The sequence below is a fragment of the Crocuta crocuta genome, unplaced genomic scaffold (assembly GCF_008692635.1).
Source record: "Crocuta crocuta isolate KB4526 unplaced genomic scaffold, BGI_CrCroc_1.0 scaffold330, whole genome shotgun sequence".
NCBI lineage: Eukaryota > Metazoa > Chordata > Mammalia > Carnivora > Hyaenidae > Crocuta > Crocuta crocuta.
In genome coordinates, this window is record NW_027530521.1 from 3,028,428 (window position 1) to 3,036,536 (window position 8,109).

The following is an 8,109-nucleotide window of genomic DNA, read 5'->3' on the forward strand; positions in this document are numbered from 1 at the left end:
TTCCCCTCCATGAGCTGTCTGGCACACGTCCTGACACCCCGCTTTGGAGTGTCCCCCTCACTTCTTAACCCATCTCACCTGCAAACAGTAGCCAGTATGAGCTCGTGCAAGTGTGGAAAATGTGGATGTGATCAAGCCACTGCCCCGCCCTTGCTTCCCGTGGGTCTTTGGGGAAAAATAAAGCTTCCTACTTTATTAAAATAAAGCTTCTGGCTGCTCCTCCCACTTCCCCTGCCCTCCCCTCCCCACCCCNCCTTCAGGTCTCAGTTCTAGTGTCACTGCTCGGAGGGGCCGGGGCAGCCCCCCATCTCAAGAACACCCCCTTTCCCCCATCAATCCCCTGAAGGCATTAATCGTATTCCGTCGTCTGTTTGTGGACTCCGCCATCTCCTCCACTCTGTGGTGAGCCTGGGGGCGGCCAGGGAGGACCCATGTCTGCTTCTTTCACTGCTGTATCCCCAGAGCCTGGTATACTGTAGGTGCTCAATAAATGAATGAATGATGAAAGGAACGAGTCAGATAAGAAGGGATCTATAAATGCTCTCCTGGACTTGACTCACTTCTTGGCTAGAGCTCGAAGCTCCTGGGTCTGGGGGGAAGCCTCCCACCTCCTGGCCCTCGGACCCTCCAGCCCCCCTTACAGCAGGGACGCCGGGAGTACCTGTCCCCGGTGCTTAGAGACAGCCTGGAGTGGTTTCCGAGGGGGCGGCAAAGGCAATGGAGAGTGAGGCGTCCACCTTTCTCCTCAAGAGCTGAGAACCTGGAGCATCAGAGAGGGCTAGGGTTATACCCAAAGACACACAGGAAGGTTAGGACAGACAGCTCACTGGGAACACGGGTGAAGAGACAAATTGGGGTTCTCTTGGTTAAACAGACTGAGTGGCCCAGGGAGCTGTGTGGCTGTTGAGGGCAGGGGTGCTGTCCCCTGGGCTGGGCCTCTGTGAAGGCTGACTTCACCCTCTCTGGGTACAAGAGTCTGTGCTCATGTGATCCTCCTGGGTTCCTCTCGGGCCATCCCCACAGCCCGGTCAGGGAGGCACAGATGCGGCTTCAAGACTGGTCCCGGCTCACGCAGCTCTCGCAAGCCCCCACCTGGGTCTCTCCTGCGCTAGGATAACTCTTCCCCCCTCCCCCTCCTCCCCTCCGCTTCCCCCTCCCTGGTCCCCCTGCTTCAGGCCCAGCAGCAGAGCTCCTTCACCCTGTGATCAGCTGGCACACAGGGGAGCAGACAATCACCCGTCTCCCCGGTGTCACCAAGCGTCTGCAGGTGTGGCCACTTGTGGCCACGGGCCCAGCCTCTCCTGCTCAACACCTGCTTCTGTCTGAAAGGACATGAAATGTGACCCTGTGGGAAAAGACTGGAGAGAAAGCGGGAGAAAATATCTCCTTTCCACAAAGGGACCCTTGTTTTACTAGATTCCTTGACAGCCTCTGTGAAGTGAAGGTGCTTTTAATATACTTTTAAGGAAAACCAAAGCCCAGGAGATGGAGGGGGAAGGAGGTGGTGGGGACCATTTCTAAACATCCTTCCCTCTTTGGGTCCGTTACTTCTTTACAGTGAAGGGATCGGCCTTGACCCAAAGCCAGCAGCGTGGGGGCCTCCCGTTCAGGACGCTTGGGCTCTGCGGATGCGCTGCAAGGTTTCCAGAAGGTGGGTGCTCGGTTGGGGTCTTGATGGATTTGCAGGAGGAAGGGCCGGAGTGTCACAGGTGGCTGACCAGGGCCAGGGCCGAGGAGGCAGGCTGGGAAGGGAGGAGAGGGAGGCTGCTCAGAGGGGAGGGAGGCAGGGGTGTGGTGGGAAGAGTCTTAAACCCAGAACCAGGAGCGGTGAGGCCTCTGCCCCTTCCTAGGCCTCAGTTTCCCCATCGGCAAAATCGGTGGGAAAGGTTTAGACGGGGTGGCCTCTGAGCTCCCCTGGCTCTTCCAGCACCTTCTGCCCCACCGGGTGCCGTCCTGGCTCTCCCTGAGGCTGCAGGTGTCGGGATACTTCTCAGGGCCCTCCTGCTGTTCAGGCCCACTAATCCCCCTTAAACCGGTTTCTTCCTGGTTGCTGTGACCATGAGAGGCTTGTGGAGTCCTCCGCTCACAGGAAGAGGGACTTGGCATGGGGGGAGGGGCAGGTCTGGCCTCCTTCCGCCCCCTCACCTGCCAGCCACCGCCCCCCCCCCCCCCCCCCCCCCNTCTGAGCAGATGGCCCGCTTGCCTTCCCTCTATGCAGACCGGGGTGCCCTGAGGCCCAGCAGGAGGGGGGGTGGGATCTGCCTTGCGCCTACAGAGCTGGCCAGCACCCGACTTTGGCCGCTGAGCCCCTACCTCACTGGGCCCCTGCTGCCATGAGCAGCACCCTCCCCACTGCCCAGCCCTCCCCCGCTCCAACCACTCAGAGAGGGCTAGGCTCTCAGACGCCACCACGCCAGCCCCCTGGGTCCACACGGGAGTCACCAGACACCAGCCTGAGGCCTCACAGCTCCCCAGAGGACACGTGCGTGCGTGTGCTTGGGACTCAAGAGCCTGGAGAGGCAGCGGAGGGGGGACGGGGCAGAGGGGAATGGGGGCGGATCCTGACCCAGGAGGTCTGCAGAAGGGCCTGTGAATCAGCATTCTCTGTCAGCTTCCCAGGCAGCGCCCAGGTCTCATAGGGGCTGCCATTCTGTCCTCTTGTGTTTTGAGCCTGAGTGGCAGTCAAAGGTCTGAGACTCAAGCAAGACAGGTGACCCCCGCCCCAGCCCCATTCCGCAGGTAAAGCCGTGGAGGCCCCAAAGGCATGCAGTTTCACAGAGTAAATTTCGCATAGAGCCAAGCCTGGTACTGAATAATACCATGCTCCTTAGGTCAAGGCTCCCAGGCAACGGTCCCCCGCCATCTCCCCGGGAGAGGGAGAGAATGGCCCTGAGGTCATCTCTGCCACTCCCCCCCCCCAGTTATAACCCTTAAAGGCCCCCAGTCCTGGAAAGATGGTGATGTGGTGATGTCGCCCCTTATCCCCAGTGCAACCCTAAATAAGATCAGCACTAGACTCTAAAATAACTGTAAGGAAATCTAATAATGACAAAAGCACTTTGGTGCATTTAAAAGAGATTACATTCTTGGAATTCATTTGATTTGTGGCCCTGCTTCTGTGGTGCCCAGAGCAAGATCCCCATTTCCGGAGATGGCTCAGTGGCCCTGTGCTCCACCCAGCATGGCGTCTGGGCCAGGAGCCTGCTGGCTGCTGAGTCTCCTCTCTTCCCTGGGCCGGGTCCCTCCCTGGCTCCTTCTGTCTCTCCAGATTTCCTCCCTCAAAGCTGGAAGGCACCCACCAGGGGAGCCTGCATTTCCGACAGGGACCCTAGAGAGGCAGACTTGTGAATGGGGACTGGAAATATGTGCCTCTTCTCTCCTTGACCATATGGCTTCCCCTCCTGGGTGGGGGGGTGGGGCGGGGAGAGGGATGGGGGAGTGCTGTGAAGGAAAGCCCAAGGCTCCCCCCTCACCCCTCTGGGGCAGGGCCCCTGCCTAGCCCTCTTCAGAGAGGAGAGAGAAAGGCAAGCCACCCAGGGACGTGGCCCAGAAGCCACTCTGCTCTGGGGGCACTGGCGTTAGATGGTGCTAGAAACGGAGAAGCCGGGAGGGACTGCAAAAAGCCAGCTGTGCTGGGTGCCTTGTCAGGCATTTAACCTCCCTGGACCTCACTCAGGTAAGACAGGGCCTCGATCCTCATCTCACTTCACAGGATTATCCAAAGATGAAGAGAAGCCGCATGTACACGCGTAAGGCATTCAGCACCGAGCCTGACTCAGGAAGCATTCAATGTCCTGTTCTTACTATCACTGTGAGCTAGTGTGACATCATAAGAAAGAGCACTGGGACAGGAATCAAGCCACTCAGATTCTAATTCGGGCTCTGCTACTCATGCGTGGGTGGCTTTGAGCAAACCCCGTAGCCCGCTGGGAGCCTCAGTTTCCCTACGTGTAAAATGAGAGGCTGGGACCAGATGACGCCTCTGACTTTCCATCGCTCCATCGCTTTCCATAGCTCCTATTCGCCCTTCCTGACTCAGTTAAATGTCAGCGTTTCTGGGAAGACTTTCCTGAGACCACCCCCACCCCCACTAAGCCGTGAACCTACTGGTCACCCCTCCACGCCCACCTCTGGTGCTGCATTCCTCCAACCGGCCCCGCCCGGAAGCACATGTCCCCGGAGGGGCTGCACACAAGGTGCACAGCCTTGTGTGCACACCTCCACCTCTGGCTTGCAGCCCCAGGGGAACTGTGAGATTAAGGTGACACTTGGTCAGTTCTCTTGGGCTGATGGTACTCCCTCCATTTTACAGATGGAGACACCGAGGTCCTGGCTATTCAACAACCCACGCGACACAGCTCAGAGAGCCTGGGAGTCCCAGAGCCTCAGCCTGATTTTCTGCAGTGACGAGGGCTCTGACAATCATTACAGCCGTGATTACTCCTTAAATTGGTTATTTTTCACTGTTGATGCTGTCACGTGGCCCCCCTTTCTTTCTCACTCTTTTCGGTTTGCATTCGCCAGCTTGGGGGAGGGGACTGAACTTGATGCAAAGCAGAAGGAAAAGACAGCAAGGGAGAGGGAGCGGGAAGGCTGGACACAGGAGAGGCCAGGGTGACTGTGGGGTTTCTCACCATCTTCCAGGCTGCCCTGGACCCCTGGGGGGNCACAAAGATCCAGCCAACTGATACAGTCTCGTCTGGAAGTAACCCTCAGCCAGCCCTGGGCACCCGGGACTTCCAGCCAAATCCAAATCCACTACGATGTCCTGAGGGTGATGCTGGGTCAGCTGGCTGGGAAGGGGGGGTCTTTGTGGCCCAACCTGAGTTAGAGATGGGGGGAGGCACATAGGGTGGTTGGGAAAGGTGTCGAGGACATGAACTGAGATGGGAAAAGCATGAGCAAGAGTGAACCCATGCAGACTGGGGGCACGATAGAGGAAGAAAGTCCTGGAAGATGGAACAGCACCGGGAGCGGAAAGAGTGATGCACAAGAGGGCAACTTGGAGTAGCATCTGGCTCAGTCTGTCTCCTCCACCAGAACGCAAGTTTCTCTGAGGCAAAAATGGAGTTCCATTTATCACATTTTATGTATACATGTATGTATATATGCATGCATTCATCCCTTCATTATTTTTAGCTGCAACAATTTAAAGTTTATTACAAATCTTGCAAAATAAAGTGGCGGATCTAGGATGGCCTTTACCCTTGGCTGCCATGGACTGTTGCACAGGCTGTGTACTGCAATGCTCCCTCTTAAATAAGAGTAATGCCCTATGGCCCTGCTCTACATGTCATTAATTTATTCTTTCCCTGCCTCAGCTTAAGTACTAAGTATAGAGTAAGGTGCTGGGAATACAGTGGTGAGTGAGATAGATAATGTCTCTGTTCTCAAAGGGGTATGTTCAAGAGAAGGCAGATAAAAGAAACGGCAATCAAACTTAGATGTGACACTTGCTCTAAGGGCATGAATGAGGGTAAGCAGTGGAGCGGCTTGGAAACCCAGGAAGACCTGTGACACCAGGGAGTGAGAGAGAGAGGCAGCCTGGTGAGGGCCTGAGGGGAACAGCACTGTAGGCAGCGGAAGAGCATGTGCAGGGGCCTGGGGTGGAAATGCGCAGGGGATACAAGGACCGGGAAGGTGGACTCTGTGTGGCCCGGAGAACAAGAAGAGGCAGTAGGAGCCGAGCCACGCCATCTAGAATGACAAGTCCGGATTTTACTCTAAAGAGGAGAGAAAGCCGTGTTTCCCAATCATTGGTCAACCTTTTCAAAGCTCTTCTGGAAAGAGTGGCTTATAGGAGGCACAGCTGAGTGCTGGGAGGACCAGTAAGGAGGAAAGACAGCTGTCCCTGAGGGAGGGGACAATGGCTTGGGTTAGGCTGGCTGGGGGGCATGTTAGGGCAGGTGGTAACAGGTGAGGTGCAGAGGCCCAGGAGGGGCGGAAAGGAGTGGGGTCCCCTTCCTGCCCTCAACATCCACGATAAGAACAACAAACCTTATTACTCGTCAGTGCACAGCGCCCCACAGCACGGTGTCTGCCGGTGTGAAGCAGACAGGGCACGGGTACGAAGCCCGGTGTGTAAACTGAGGCCCAGAGAGCTGCGGGGTCTTGCCGAGTTCCCATGGCCTGGAGGAAGCCCAAAGGACCTCCCTCCCTGCTACAGCGTCCCCGTCCCCATGGGCTCCTACTCTCTACGGGCCCGGCCGGCCGGGGTGGGGGTGGGTGGGGTCGGAGGCCCTTCCCCCCAGTGGGCAAAGCCGCCTTCTGTTTACTGCCTGGGGCTGAAAACACACGTTAACAATTGGCAAAACACAGACAAACTGCAGTTCAACATGCTTCGATTGGCAAATGCGCACTGTACCCTCTTCTTCTGTAAGGACATAAAACAATAATTTATTCATACTCAGAAGCCAGCACAGCGTCTCGTGCCAAGGCTTTCCTGCAGCCTCCTCCTCCAGCCCCACCCCCACCCTCAGTGAGGGGCTCCCAGAATGGCCTGGGGTCTGTGAGGATGACTGGGGGGCCCTGAAAGGCAAAAGGAAAGCTGCTCTGGGACCTTTCACAGGAAGGTGCAGAGATACCATTGAGTGCCTACTGTATGTCGGTTCTCAATTATTTCTCATCTAATGGTCAGAATCATCCTGTGAGTTGGAGATTAGAAACCTAGGAGATATGGACCAGGGTTTGAACTCAGGCTCTGCCCCTTATCAGCCAGTCATTTGGTGAGAGCTTATCTCCAAAGCAGAGATGCTAACAGCCCCTACCTTCTCATGACTGCTGTGTACAGTTCACAAAGTCTCCTGCATATAGTAAGTGCTCAATAAACACTAACTAACCTGGCAAGCCCGGGGTTGCTGTTATCCTTGTTACTAATGGGCAAACCGAGGCCCAGGGAGGCTCTGAAAGTGAGCTAAGACCACACAGCTAGAAGCTGGCAGAAACACTGGCAGGTGTGCGGAGTTCTGTGGTCTGGGTCCAAAGACTGTCACTAAGCAATAGACGAGCTCGAGGGCTGTGCACTTCACCTCCCAGTTACCCAGTGCTGGGAGAGGCCCAGTGTGCCCTAGACCTGGGGGAGTCTTACGATGAGCGGACACGGGGCCGCCGTCCCAAAGCACACGGCCTAATTGGGGGCAGACAGGTAACAACAGTCCCCAGAAGGCACTGTGTCAGAACTGTCATCAGGTGCCCCAGGGTGGGAAGAGACAGCCTTGAAGGGTCCCTGATGTAGGGGGCAGGGCCGCGTGGGGGTGCTGGGACAGACTTCCCAGAGCGGACACCCTGCGAGGTGGGCGGGAGGAGGGCATTCCCGGCAGGCGGCCCAGCCTGGGCAGAGTCCCGTAGGACACCCATGTGTTTGGGGGTGCGGCTTGGCTTGGCTTTCAGGCTCCGCGCAAGGTGGGGAACGAGAGGTGGGGAACCCTGAGGCCGGGCCTGGCGTGCTTCTCGCCACCAACCGTAACAGCCAACAGCCATGGCGTGTCCTTGGCACCACGTGAGCAGCGGACACTAGCTGTAGCGCTGCCTGAGCCAACCCCCTCTGCCGGCCCTGACGACAAGATGTACACAGTACTTTCCACCCCCTCAACAGCTTCCTGGCGCTCTGACCCCAGATGGGAAAGCCGAGCCAGCAGCTGACCCGTGGGGGCTATACAGACCTGCGTGGGGTGCGAGGGCAAAAACGTGGGCTTTGGAGCTGGAATTCCAAAGTGGGCTGGAATTCTCGGTGCGTGAAGCCAAGCCTTTCTGGGCCTCAAGTCTCCATCTGTAAAATGGGTTCCCTCACAGAGGTGAGCTGGAGGCGCAAGCCACGTGTCATGTACACATAGGCTCTCCAACGCGTGAGCCTTTTCTCTCTCTCTCTCAGCTGAGAGTGAGAGTGGGATGAGGGGAAGGCAGCGGTGAGTGGGGGAGGGGAAGCCCTACCCCCCCCCCCNCGCTGCTCCCGGAGCCATTACGTAACGATGCGCCTTTGTGGCCACGACCCGCCTCGGCAGCGCCCCGGGAGTATTAATAAACCGATCACTCAAAATGGCAGGCTGGGCTTTCTTCGCGGAACGACAAACACGGCGCGCCCCTTCGGTGCCACCCCACTCCCCCCCCACA

At 57.2% G+C, this 8,109-nt stretch overlaps 1 long non-coding RNA gene across 1 annotated transcript; it reads right to left on the minus strand.

The window, feature by feature from the left end:
* Window positions 1–1,434: 1,434 nt before the first annotated feature.
* LOC144234181 (uncharacterized) lies at window positions 1,435–3,787 on the minus strand. The gene is made up of 2 exons (XR_013335882.1): window positions 3,673–3,787; window positions 1,435–1,742 (listed from the first exon to the last, which is right to left on the minus strand). It is a non-coding gene; the product is annotated as an uncharacterized LOC144234181 (long non-coding RNA).
* Between the last annotated feature and the right edge of the window lie 4,322 nt (window positions 3,788–8,109).